At 37.9% G+C, this 13,609-nt stretch overlaps 1 long non-coding RNA gene across 1 annotated transcript in view; it reads right to left on the minus strand.

The window, feature by feature from the left end:
- The window catches only part of LOC102159977, a 765,938-nt gene that overhangs the window by 653,369 nt on the left and 98,960 nt on the right, over positions 1 to 13,609 (minus strand). Inside the window, exon 2 of the long non-coding RNA XR_002342830.1 lies at positions 344 to 387. This is a non-coding gene — a long non-coding RNA (uncharacterized LOC102159977). The remainder of the gene's footprint in view (positions 1 to 343; positions 388 to 13,609) is intronic.

Genomic DNA, 13,609 nt, shown 5'->3' on the forward strand with positions numbered 1-13,609 from the left:
AGGGAAAAGTGGGAGAAAATGCAAAGGTATATTTGCTTCACAACAGGAAATCCAGACACTAATAAAAATATGAGAATGTGTTCAACCTCAATAATAATAATCTGGCAAATGTAAATTAAAACAATGAGAAGTCATTCTTAATACATCAGTTTGGCAAAACTCCTATAGTCAGGCAATGTCAAGTGATGGCAATAAAGTGAAGCAACTAGAAATATCAAATACTATTGTTTAGAATTTCAATGATTGACTATTTTAAGGGCTAGGTAACACCTGGAAAAGCCAATGTATTAATAACCTATGATTCAATTTCCATTTCAAAGTTTATAAATTAGAGAATACTCACTTGTATGCACTCGGAGACAGGGTTAAACTTTACTGGAATATTATCTGTGAAGTGGTGAAAAAACAATGCAAATGTACATCAATAATAAAATGGTCGTATCACTCATATCTACACAAAGTGTTAAAGTAGTGTAAAATATAATAAAACATCAAAATACATGCAAGAATATAAGAGCAAAAATGCAAGTTTGCAGAACGGTATGTCAATGTGATCCCATTTATATAAAGTTTGAAAACATATGCACTATTTATAGTTATACACATATGTTGGAAAGTATGAACCATGTATGGTCATATTAAACACAAAATTTAGAAGAGTGATTACTATAGCAAAAGGAAGAAGAGAGAATGTATAATGGGATTAGGTTGTGTACCTAGTAGCCTTCAACTTTTATGTTAAATGTTTTGTTACTTTAAAACCAAAGGCAAAAATGGCAAAATTTTAATATTGGCCAATATGTGTTTATTATCCTCAGCATACAATTTTGTGCACTTGAAATACATCTTAATAAAGTCCTGGGTTTATCTACCAGAATGAACCTTAGAGCTAATCTAATTCAGCAATCATTTTCTACCATGGGCTCAAACTCATTTTGCAGTAGTAGAAACTTGTTTCCAGAAGGAAAACTAGACTTCCTTAAAGCCACAGAATGAGTTATTAATATAAATGGGAGAGGAACCATCTTGTGATAAGCCCTTCTCCCTCTGTATCTTACTCTTCAGAAAGATTCTAAAGTTTGGCTTGGCTGCATCTGCTTGCTCCAGAAGGGAGTGATAGATGTGACAATTCCTTACAAAGCAAAACAGACAGATGGGAAAGGGTAACTAGACAGGCCTTTGCACCTAGGCAGGAGAGTGGATTATATATAAATCCAGGCATAACACTGCCAAAGACCCCACTATTAAAGAATCATTTTTCCAATTTCAGCATTACCTTCTCCACTGAATTCTAGTAAAAGAGAAAAGTACCCTCTGAGTGAGTTTGGACTGGTCCAGAATTGGTGATTTTAAGAGGAAAAGGGGTGTATGTGGAACCCCTACAGAATCACCTGGCATTTTGCTAGAGCCCATTCATTTTACTGATGCTCAAACTATTTAAAGACTCCCATCTAAATACAGAGAAAATGTTCAACCATCCTCAAGTCCAGGAGACTGATCAGAAAGTGGACAGGAACCAGCTTCTATTTCCACATAAATATTTAAAATTTTGAAGTCTTATAAATAATTTAGGTAGCCTAATAACCATTAACTTCAATTATTCTCCACAACTGCTTCTATGAAATGAATGTTAGATATTGTTTCCTTCTTTTTTTTAGTTTAATGAAGCTTTTAGTCTTATTGTGAGCAACACCATTTATAATGGAAAATTAGCCTCCTTTGGTAGAACAACAAAATCTCTCACAATATTAGAAGATAAAGGCAAACAAATTGTTCAAATCATCCTCCCAGTTTTCTGATCAAAAGCTTTCTAAAACCTAGGCTAGGATTCTGCATGTCCGAAGGACAGAAACAAACACCTACTATATAATGGCCACATATCCCACAAGCATGTTGCTTCACAAAAGAGAAGACTCTGGCTGCAATCCCCACTCTGACAAAAATCACTAAGTGTCCTCTGGCAAGTCAGGGTAACCTCCCTGAGCATTTCCCTAGATCTGCCACCCTGGCATCACGATACTGACCTATGATGCACAAGACTGTCAGAGTTACCTAGGTATGGGAATGGATTTTGAAACCTGACTGTCTCTGACTCAAGTGCCTGGGAGATAGCAAAGGATCTACGTTACTGTGTGAACACTCCACATGTAACCAGGTCAGTCAATAAGGGAGGGAGGAAGGGAGACAAAAGCACCATTTGAAGGCTATTCAGATCCTTCCTCAGTGATGAAGGTACCTTCTCATACTTCATCTCATTTCCTACTCTGTTCTCCGTTCATCAGCTTACTCTACATCATCCTTCACATGTAGATCAAGACAGGGTACCAGTTACTATACAAGCAAGGGTTTCCAATGTCAGTGGCCCAATTTCCCCACTCCCTTCATTTCTCATGCTCCTTCCTTCTCCTAAAAGCTCTAGGATTTAACTGTTACATGACACAGTATTTTCCACTTCTTTTTATTCTCAATGTGTATCACTGCAACTTAAAGGGAGGTTTTCCACATTTAGGTGGAAACTGAACTCAAATACAGTTACTTTTATTTTAGAAGCTTCCTAAGAATGCTGCAGTGTATCTCACAACTACTTCCCATCCATCTATGTTTGAAACTGCATATTTTCCTGGGTTTTTTTCAATCTGCACTCCAGATTAATTAATATTCTGTATCTTTTTTTCCAGCTGTCTTTTCCCCGATGCCCGCAATACACTGACAGGGTTTGTTTTAAAAACAGAGGCAGTGTTCACTAATAAGGTTTTTCTGAGGACAAAGAGCATTATTACCCTTAGCACTATGATCTCCTACTGTCCACAGACGGAGCCTCACATTACCTGTACAAGGATGGCAGCTATCGCCCCCTGACCCACAGCAGCAGTGTGTGTTTTTCTATTTGAAACAGTGATCTCAATTTCTGGTCTGATTCTCATGAACACTCTGCACACTCTTCCTATGATATTTGATTCATATTGAGAAGTCATGCTCTGGGCATATTTTAATCAGTTAAGGTAAACCGACGTGTAATCTGATGCTTTACTACATGCTAAATTTATAACATCGTTTCTTTGAAATCAGTCTTCAGTTTAGATAACTTGCTTGTTCTTGATCTTTTGAATTCTCTTTAATACAAAATTCAGACTGATCTGCACAAGATCTCAAGATGGAAGCACAGCAAAAGTGAGAGAGGTGTTGCACTTTATGTGGTATAGTAATGATTTTTATCATACCACCTATATTTCATTAAGGGAATGTAAGAAAAGGGGTACAATTACCGCTAAGAAGAGTTTTTCTTATTTTCTATGTGACTGAATCTTCTTTACAGAGTCCAAATAGAAGCACAAGACCACAGCCTGATTGTACAAGGTATTAGGCTCAGGGTAATCGAAGGGAGCTTCAGTAAATGTCTGTTGACCATGCACAATGTGCTCGTCACTGTGCTCGGCTGGTGGTAAGATGGTCAAGAAGGTATAAATTTCTGGGTTTGGGGAGTTCCCGTCGTGGCGCAGTGGTTAACGAATCCAACTAGGAACCATGAGGTTGCGGGTTCGGTCCCTGCCCTTGCTCAGTGGGTTAACGATCCGGTGTTGCCATGAGCTGTGGTGTAGGTTGCAGACGCGGCTCGGATCCCACGTTGCTGTGGCTCTGGCGTAGGCCGGTGGCTACAGCTCCGATTCAACCCCTAGCCTGGGAACCTACATATGCCGCGGGAGTGGCCCAAGAAATAGCAACAACAACAAAAAGACAAAAGACAAAAAAAAAAAAAAAAAATTTCTGGGTTTGGGCACCTTACATTCTCATGTCGGTATGGTGTCCCAAGAAAAATTGTAATTTTGAATAATAAATGCTATTAAAAAGAAAAGCAGGGAGTTCCTGCTACGGTGTGGTGGGTTAAGGATCCACCATTGCCACAGCTTACGTTTTATTTGAAATGCCTATGGAACATCCCAATAAGTCATTAAACAAACATAACTGAAGCCCCGCAGCGAGACTAGGTCTGGAAGTATCATTTTGAACACTGTCACTTATATGTGGTATTTTAAATGAATGAGATTGCCAGAGGAACACGAGGGAATATGCAGAATGAGAAAGAACAAGGCCCACGGAAAGAAACCTGAGAAGCATCTGTGTTGAAGGGATCCAATGAGGGAAAAGTACTTGCAAATAAACTAAAAGGGACTGGGCTGGCGGGTAGAAGGAGACAAGGAATATGTAGTGAGCTTGGATTTAGTAGTAAGAACCCTTATCGATGGAAATACAAAACAGATATTCACAGAGGTAGGGAAACTGCTCAGACATGAATGGACAGCCAGCTCAGTAGCTGGAAAAAGCCTGCGAATTGTCTCTGTCAACGATTTTGTATCACAAGTAATCAAGTTTCTGAAGAGCAAAAATTCCAAAATATCAAAATTCATATACCTACCATTAATAAATATTCCTGCGCATTGAACAATTCACCCACCAGCTCTGTGAAAGGAGATACACTTGGGGCCAGGGAGATGTGAGTTAAAATCCTATGCCTGTCAGTGACGAGGGATGTCATCTTGGGACATTCAAGTAAACTTAGACTTTCCTCATCTACAGAATGAAAATACCACCACCACTTGGAAGAACTGTTACAAAGATTACAGAATAAAGAGTTGGGCACTATGTTTACTACAAACGCCTAATGAATCTGAATGAATTATTTTACAGGAGTCCCTACCCTCCAGAAGCTTACAATTCTTACACAGGCAGAGATCACTAAGCTACCTCATGGCAGGCTTGGCTTCTCTCCAATTTAATCTCTGATTCCATTAAAATACTATCATCTATAAAAGCAGGAAGGACACAAGGCTGAATATAAGGAAACAAGAGTCCTTTTCTGCTCTAAAAGAGAGTCAAAAGACCAAGGGCCACTGTGGTTCTTATGAGAAGCAGCACCAGCCTCAATGACAGTCCCAATTCTACTACCAGTTCCAATTCTGTCCTGTGGGAATTTTGTAATCTTACACCAGTCTGTTTCCACATGCTACATATAGCAGGAACTATATACCCGTCTCCATATGACTATCAAGACAATATTTATGTAAAGGTGCTTTGGCAGTTGTAAAGCATTCTATGAATGAGGAAATTTTAGTAGTATAACCCAGGTGCGGAGTGTTGCTCTTTTTTGTTTTGATCACACTATCTCAGACCACATTATTAGAAAACCCAACAGATCATACTGGCACTTAAAGCATAAAAGTTGTCTTGAGTATTTAGTACAGATAAGGGTTACCAAATTTTCCCACAAAGCACTTCTGGATTAGAGTGCTCTTTACCTTTTGGTTTATTTTATTTTTATTAACTTTTATATTAAAATAATTATGGACTAGAAGAAACAGCAAAAAATCATACAGAAGGCAGGTTGCCTCTACACACCACTCTGCCCCCCACCCCTCCAGTAGTGACATCTGACATAACTATAGGGCATCAACAAAACCAAGAAAATAGAGATTAAAGTTAAAAAAAAAAAAAGGCTGATGTTGTAAAATAAGAACAAAGCATCTTGAAATGGAGAAAACCGAAATCCTGGAAATCAAACAATTTAACTACAGAAAAAATATTTAAATTTCAACATGAAAAAAATATTTTAAAAATATGAAATAGGATACTGAAAATATTTATAACATATAGAGCAAGTCATAATTTCTATTAAAATAAAAAGAATTTCCTCCAAAGTCAACTTAAAAAAAGATCAAACTCCAACAAAAATGGGCAACTGCATAACAAAATTCATAGGGAAAAAAAATCTGATAATGGATGCTTAAGATGACATTCAAATTCAGCTATAATTAAGCAAATGAAAATTAAAATAAGAATTTTTAAATAACTGTGGAAAAGATCAAAAATCTTGACAGGAAATGAATTTTGCAAGTTTAAAGGAAATATGCTCTCATACACTGGTAGTAGGGGAGAAAACTAGTGCAACCTTTTTGGAGGGCAACTTGCAGCTGAGTCCAAAGGTTTTTCTCTCAATCTGTATGTTCAAGCTTTTCATAGTTCCCAGAAAAATTGTGACTTGAGATTTAATAAATATACCCAAACATTCATACATACATGGCATTTTAGTTAAAACTATCTCCCCACTCACCACCCTAAAACATAGCCAAAAGAAGTGCTAATTTTTCCATTAGTGACAAATAGTAATTAACATCTACATAGCAATTTGCAATTAATAACACTTCCATATATTAATTTATCATTAACCCTCACAATGCGCTATGAAATGGATATTTCCATTTCCCAGACTGATAAACTGAGATTCAGAAAGTAAGTCATTTTCTCAGGCTTATGCAGCTAATAAGTGGTAGACTTAGGTGGGCATCAACTAGGTGTATCTTCAGATCCCATGCAATCCCATTCTCTTTGACATTTGCACTGTATAGCTTCCTGTTTTGCTTTAATTTTTTACAATGAGTATTAATTTTGTTTTTAAAAAGAAACTAGTAAAACAAAACTTTTAAAGAAAACACTTAGGCAGTGAGAACAGGAAAAAGTCATTCAATCTATGTATTAGCAAATTCTAGGCATAGAAAAAAAATACTTTTTATTTCATTATTTATTTTATTATTTATTTACTTGCATTTTTAGGGCCATACCTGTGGCATATAGAAGTTCTCAGGCTAGGCGTCAGATAAGATCTGCAGCTCCCAGCCTATGCCAGAGCCACAGCAATGCAGGATCCAGGCTGTGTCTATGACCTACACCACAGCTCACAGCAATGCCCAATCCTTAACCCACTGAACAAAGCCAGGGATCAAACCCACATCTTCATGGATACTAGAGGGGTTCATTATCACTAATAATCTCTTCTTAATAAAGAATGGGTGTACAAAACACAACCATGTAATATATACAAAAAAAATGCTGTAACCTAAGACTGCTATATTGAAGAAGCAGAGAAACAGTGCACTGTTAACAAGTGTTACTGGAGGGAAAAAAATCAGTATAAGGAAGCCACAGACAGAGACCTAAGTGGAATGGTTGTCCCAGATCAGGCAATCTCCACAGAAAGGCAGCAGCCTAGGCAGAGTCAGGGAAGTTTGGAAAGGCTTAACTACATCTACACGTCAAGTCATGTAGAAAACAGGGATAACGGACTCCTGATTGCCTGATGACAGTCCTCAGGCGAAGGTCCAACAGTTCACAGGTACAGCAGTGTGAGCCAGGCACTAGACTGGGTGGTGGGAACATCTTCACAAAGAACTGCTCTACAAAAGCCCTACTAAGTCAAGAATATCTCTGGGTCCTACCAACTTTGTGAGGTTTTGCTAACTGAAAAATAGTATTTCATAACTAAAAAATGAGAACATTTTCCAGAGTACTTTCCATTTGGAGTTGTTAATCCATACAGCTGGTGAAAGTAGAGAAATAGCTTTATACATTGGAGTATGTCCTTTAAATACTTCGGATGTTTAGGGGTTTCCTCCCAAAATTACTGTCATAGCAATTTTGTCCCCAACATTTTTTCTCATGTAAACCTATTCTCACTACAGAGCAATGAAACTTTTAGCTTTATTATTCTATTCTCACAAAACAAACCCAGCACCTTTCCTAGTGCAATTATGCTGGAGAGTAAGATTAAGACGGTGGAGTAGAAGGACTAGAGCTCACCTTCTCTCATAAAAATAACAAAATTAGAACCAACTGCCAAACAACCTTCAACCAAATAGACTACAAACTATTAAAAAAAAAAAAGATATCCTACTTCAGCAGATAAAGAGGAGGCCACATCAAGATGGTAGGAGGGGTGATTATACAATATAAGCAACCCCATATCTGCTAGGTGGGTGGCCCACAGACTGGAAAATAACTCTATCCAGAGACTCACCTACAGGAATGAGAGTTCTGAGCCCATGTGAGCTTTCAATGCCTGGGGACCTGTCACTGGGAGAAGGAGCCCCTGGAGCATCTGGCATTGAGGGCCAGTGGGACTTGTGTGCAGGAGCTCCACAGGACTGGGGAAAGGGAGACTCTGCTCTTGAAAGGTGCACACAGGCTTTCATGTGCACTGGGTCCCAGGGCAGAGACTCCATAGAAATCTGGGTCAGACCTGACTGCAGTTCTTGGAGGTTCTCCTGGGAAAATGGGGGTGACTATGGCTCATCAGGTGGGGAAGGACATTGGGGACAACGTTTTTGGGAATAATCATTAGTATGGGCTCTTCTGGACATGGCCATTTTTTAAAAATCTGGGCTGAGGCCCCAGGCCAAACAATCTGGGTGGGAACACAACATCAGCAAGCAGGCTGCCTAAAGAACCCCCAGGCACACAAACCACCTCTTATCTCACCAAGAGACAAAGCCCCACCCACCAGGGGGATAAGAATCACCTCCACCAGAAAGGATGATATAGAAATACAAAGGAAATACAAAGGATCCATTTTTAATTTTCTGAGGAATCTCCGTACTTCTTCCTGAGGGGTTGCACCCATTTACAATCCCACTGACAGTGTACTAGGGTTCCTTTTTCTCCACACCCTCTCCAGCACTTATTGTTTGTAGACTTTTGGATGATGGCCATTCTGGCTGGTGTAAGGTGGTACCTCATCGTGGTTTTGATTTGCATTTCTCTAATAATGAGTGATGCTGAACGTCTTTTCATGTGTTTCTTGGCCATCTGTATGTATTCTTTGGAGAACTGTCTGTTTAGATCTTCTGGCCATTTTTTGATAGGCTTTTTTGGTTTTTTTTGGTATGGAGCCGCAGAAGGTGTTTGTAAATTTTGGAGATTAATCCCTTGTCAGTCAATTCACTTGCAAAGATTTTCTCCCATTCCGTGGGTTGTCTTTTCGTTTTGTTTAGGATTTCCTTTGCTGTGCAGAAACTCTGAAGTTTGATTAGGTCCCATTTATTTATTTTTGTTTTTATTGTCAATACTCTGATAGGTGGATCTGAGAAGATGTTGCTGTGGTTTATGTCAGTGTTTGGCCTATGTTTTCCTCTAGGAGTTTGATAGTGTCTGGTCTTATGTCTAGGTCTTTAACCCATTTGGAGTTTATTTCTGTGTATCTTGTTAGGGAGTGTTCTAATTTCATTCTTTTCCATGTGGCTGTCCAGTTTTCCCAGCACCACTTATTGAACAAGCTGTCCTTTCTCCATTGTATAGTCTTGCTTCCTTTGTCATAGATTAGTTGGCTGTAAGTGCATGCGTTGAATTCTGGGCTTTCTATCCTATTCCACTGATCTATATTTCTGTCTTTGTGCCAGCACTATATGGTTTTCATGATTGTTGCTTTGTAGTGTAGTCTGAAGTCCGGGAGCCTGATTCCTCCAGCTCCATTTTTCTTTTTCAGGATGTCTTTTGTGCTTCCAAACAAACTTTAAAATATTTTGTTCGAGTTCTGTGAAAAAATGTCCTTGGTAATGTGATAGGGATTGCATTGAATCTGTAGATTGCCTTAGGCAGTATAGTCATTTTGATAATATTAACTCCTCCAATCCCAGAGCATGGTATATCTTTCCATCTATTTCTATCATCTTTGACTTCTTTCATCAGTGGTCTTATAGTTTTCAGAGTACAGGTCTTTTGTCTCTTTAGTTAGGTTTACTCCTAGGTATTTTATTCTTTCGGATGTGATGGTAAACGGGATTGTTTCCCTAATTTCTCTTTCTTCTCTTTCATTGCTAGTGTATAGAAATGCCGTCGATTTCTGTGTATTAATTTTGTATCCTGCGACTTTGTCAAATTCATGGATGAGCTCTAACAGTTTTCTGGTAGAGTCTTTAGGATTCTCTAGGTATAGTATTATGTCGTCAGCAAATAGTGATGGTTTTACTTCTTCCTTTCCAATTTGGATTCCTTTTATTTCTTTTATTTGTCTGATTGCTGTGGCTAGGACTTCCACAACAATGTTGAAGAGTAGTGGCAAGAGTGGACATCCTTGTGTAGTTCCTGATCTCTGTGGGAATTCAGCTTTTCACCATTGAGAATGATGTTAGTTGTGGGTTTTTTCATATGTGGCCTTTATTATGTTGAGGTAGATTCCCTCTTTGCCCACTTTCTGAAGGGTTTTTATCAGAAATGGGTGTTGGATTTTGTCAAAGGCTTTTTCCACGTCTATTGAGAGGATCATATGGTTTGATCCAGCAATCCCACTCCTGGGCATCTATCCAGAGAAAACCATGACTCGCAAAGACACATGTACTCTGATGTTCATTGCAGCACTATTTAAAATAGCCAAGACATGGAAACAAGATAAATGTCCATTGATAGAGGAGTGGATCAAGAAGATGTGGTACATATACATGATGGAATATTACTCAGCCATTAAAAAGAATGAAATACCAGCGTTTTTAGCAACATGGATGGACCTAGAAACTATCATGCTAAGTGAAGTCAGCCATACAAGGAGAAACCAACATCAGATGCTTTCACTGACATGTAGAATCTGAAAAAAGGACAGATTGAACTTTTTTGCAGAACAGATGCTGACTCACAGACATTGACTTATGGTCTCCAGAGGAGACAGTTTGGAGTGTGGGGGCATGGAAATCCTGTGAAATCAGATTGTTATGATAATTATACAAGTACACATGTGATAAATTCATTTGAGTAATATAAAAATAAAAATAAAAAATAATAAAAATTTAAAAAGTAAAATTTAATAGAAAAAAATACAAAGGATCATAACTACAACTATATGCCAAGAAAATGGACAATCTAGAAGAAATGGAGAAATTCTGAGAAAAGTACAATCTTCCAAGACTAAGCCCAGATGAAATAAAAAAGATGAACAAACCAATTACAGGTACTGATATTGAAACTGTGATTAAAAACCTTTCAAAAAAAACAAAAGTCCAGGACCAAATGGATACACAGGTGAATTCTATCAAACATTCAGAAAATAGTTAATACCAATTCTTCTGATACTCTTTCAAAAAATAGCAGAGGAAGGAAAACTCCCAAGGTCATTCTATGAGGTCACCATCACTGATAACAAAACCAAAGACAGAACAAAAAAAGAAAACTACAGACCACTATCACTGATGAACACAGATGCAAAAATCCTCAACAAAATACTAGCAAACCGAATCCAACAATACATTAAAAGTATCATACACCATGATCAAGTAGGATTTATCCCAGGGATGCAAGGATTCTTCAGTATCCACAAGTCAATCAATGTGATACACCACATCAACAAACTGGAGAATAAAAAAAAACATACGATTTAACAAAATCCAACACCCATTTCTGATAAAAACCCTTCAGAAAGCAGGAATAGAGGGAACCTACCTCAAATAATAAAGGCCATATATGAAAAACCCACAGTGATCATCATTCCCAACGGTGAAAAGCTGAAGGAATTCCCACTGAGATCAAGAACAAGACAAGGATGTCTACTCTCACCACTACTATTCAACGTAGTTTTGGAGGTCCTATCCATGGCAATCAGAGAAGCAAAAGAAATAAAAGGAATCCATACTGGAAAGGAAGAAGTAAAACTATCACTATTTGCAGGTGACATGATACTATACCTAGAGAATCCTAAAGACTCTACCAGAAAACTCTTAGAGCTCATCCATGAATTTGACAAAGTCACAGGGTACAAAATTAATACACAGAAATCAACTGCATTTCTACATACTAACAACAAAAGATCAGAAAGTGATACTAGGAAAATAATCCCATTTACCACTGCATCAAAAAGAATAAAATACCTAGGAATAAACATAACTAAGGAGGCACAAGTCCCGTACTCTGAAAACTATAAGACGCTGATGAAAAGAAATCAAAGATGACACAAACAGATGGAAAGGTCCCATGCTCTTGGATTGGAAGAATCAAGATTGTCAGAATGACTAAACTTCCCAAGGCAATCTACAGATTCAATGCAATCGCTATCACATTACCAAGGACATTTTTCACAGAACTAGAAAAAAATATTTTAAAGTTTGTTTAGAAGCACAAAAACCCAGAATAGCCAAAGATATCCTGATAAAGAAAAATGGAGTTGGAGGCATCAGACTCCCTAGCTTCAGACAAAGCTACAGTCATCAAAACCATATGGTACTGGAACGAAAACAGAAATATGGATCTGTGGAACATGACAGACTGCCCAGAATTAAACCCACACACCTACAGTGAACTAATCTATGACAAAGGCAAGAATATAAAATGAAGAAAAAACAGTCCCTTCAATAAGTGATGCTGGAAAAACTGGACAGCTACATGTAAAGGAATTAGAACACTTCCTAATATCACACACAAAAATAAACTCAAAATGGATTAAAGATCTAAATTTAAGACCAGATACCATAAAACTCTTATAAGAAAACATAGGCCAAACATTCTCTGACATAAACCACAGCCTTATCTTCTCAGATCCACCTCCTAGGGTCGTGACAACAAAGACAAAAATGAACAAAGGGACCTAACTAAACTTGAAAGGTTAGCAAATGAAACCCTAAACAAAACAAAAAGACAACTCACAGACTGGGAGAAAATATCTACAAATGAAGCAACAGACGTGGGATTAATCTCCAAAATATATACACGCCTCCAGAAGCTCAATACCAAAATAACCAAACAACCCCATCAAAAAATGGACAAAATATCTAAACAGACAGTCTCCAAAGAAGACATACAGACGGCCAAAAAACACATGAAAAAATGTTCAACATCATTAATTATTAGAGAAATTCAAATCAAAACCACTATGAGGTACCACCTACACCAGCCAGAATGGCCATCATCAATAAGTCTACAATGTCCATCAACAGATGATTTGACTAGGAAGATGTGGTATATATACACAATGGAATACTACTCAGCCATAAAAAGAATGAAATAATGCCATTTGCAGCAATAATGGATGGAACTAGAGACTCTCATAATGAGTGAAGTAAGTCAGAAAGAGAAAGATAGATACCACATGATATCACTTATAACTGGAATCTAACGTACAGCACAAATGAATGTTTCCACAAAAAAGAAAATCATAGACTTGGAGAATAGACTTGTGGCTGCCCAGTGGGGGAGAGAGAGGGAATAGGAGGGATCCAGAGCTTGAGGTTAACAGATACTAACTATTGCTCTTGGAATGGATTTACAATGAGATCCTGCTGTGTAGCATTGAGAACTACGTCTCGATACTTACATCACAACACAACAATGGGAGGAAAAAATATGTATACATGTATGTATAACTTGGTCCCCATGCTATACAGCAGAAAAAAAAAGTCTACAAACAATAAATGCAATAAATGTGTGGAGGAAGGGAACCCTATTATACTGTGGTGGAAATGTAAATTGGTGCAACCACTACGGAAAACAGTATGGAGATTCCTCAGAAGACTAAAAACAGAATTACCATTTGATCCAGCAATCCACTCCTGGGCATCTATCCAGAGAAAACATGACTAGAAAATATACATGTACTCCCATGTTAATTGCAGCACTGTAAACAATAGCTAAGACATGGAAACAACCTAAAAGTCCAATGGCAGAGGAGTGGATAAAGAAGATGTGGTACATATACACACTGGAGTATTACTCAGCCATAAAAGGGAATGAAATAAAGGCATCTGCAGCAACATGGATGGACTTAGAAATTATCATGCTAAGTGACGTTAGTCAGATAGTGAGACAC

This window comes from Sus scrofa, chromosome 3, assembly GCF_000003025.6.
Source record: "Sus scrofa isolate TJ Tabasco breed Duroc chromosome 3, Sscrofa11.1, whole genome shotgun sequence".
In the NCBI taxonomy this organism is placed as follows: Eukaryota; Metazoa; Chordata; class Mammalia; order Artiodactyla; family Suidae; genus Sus; species Sus scrofa.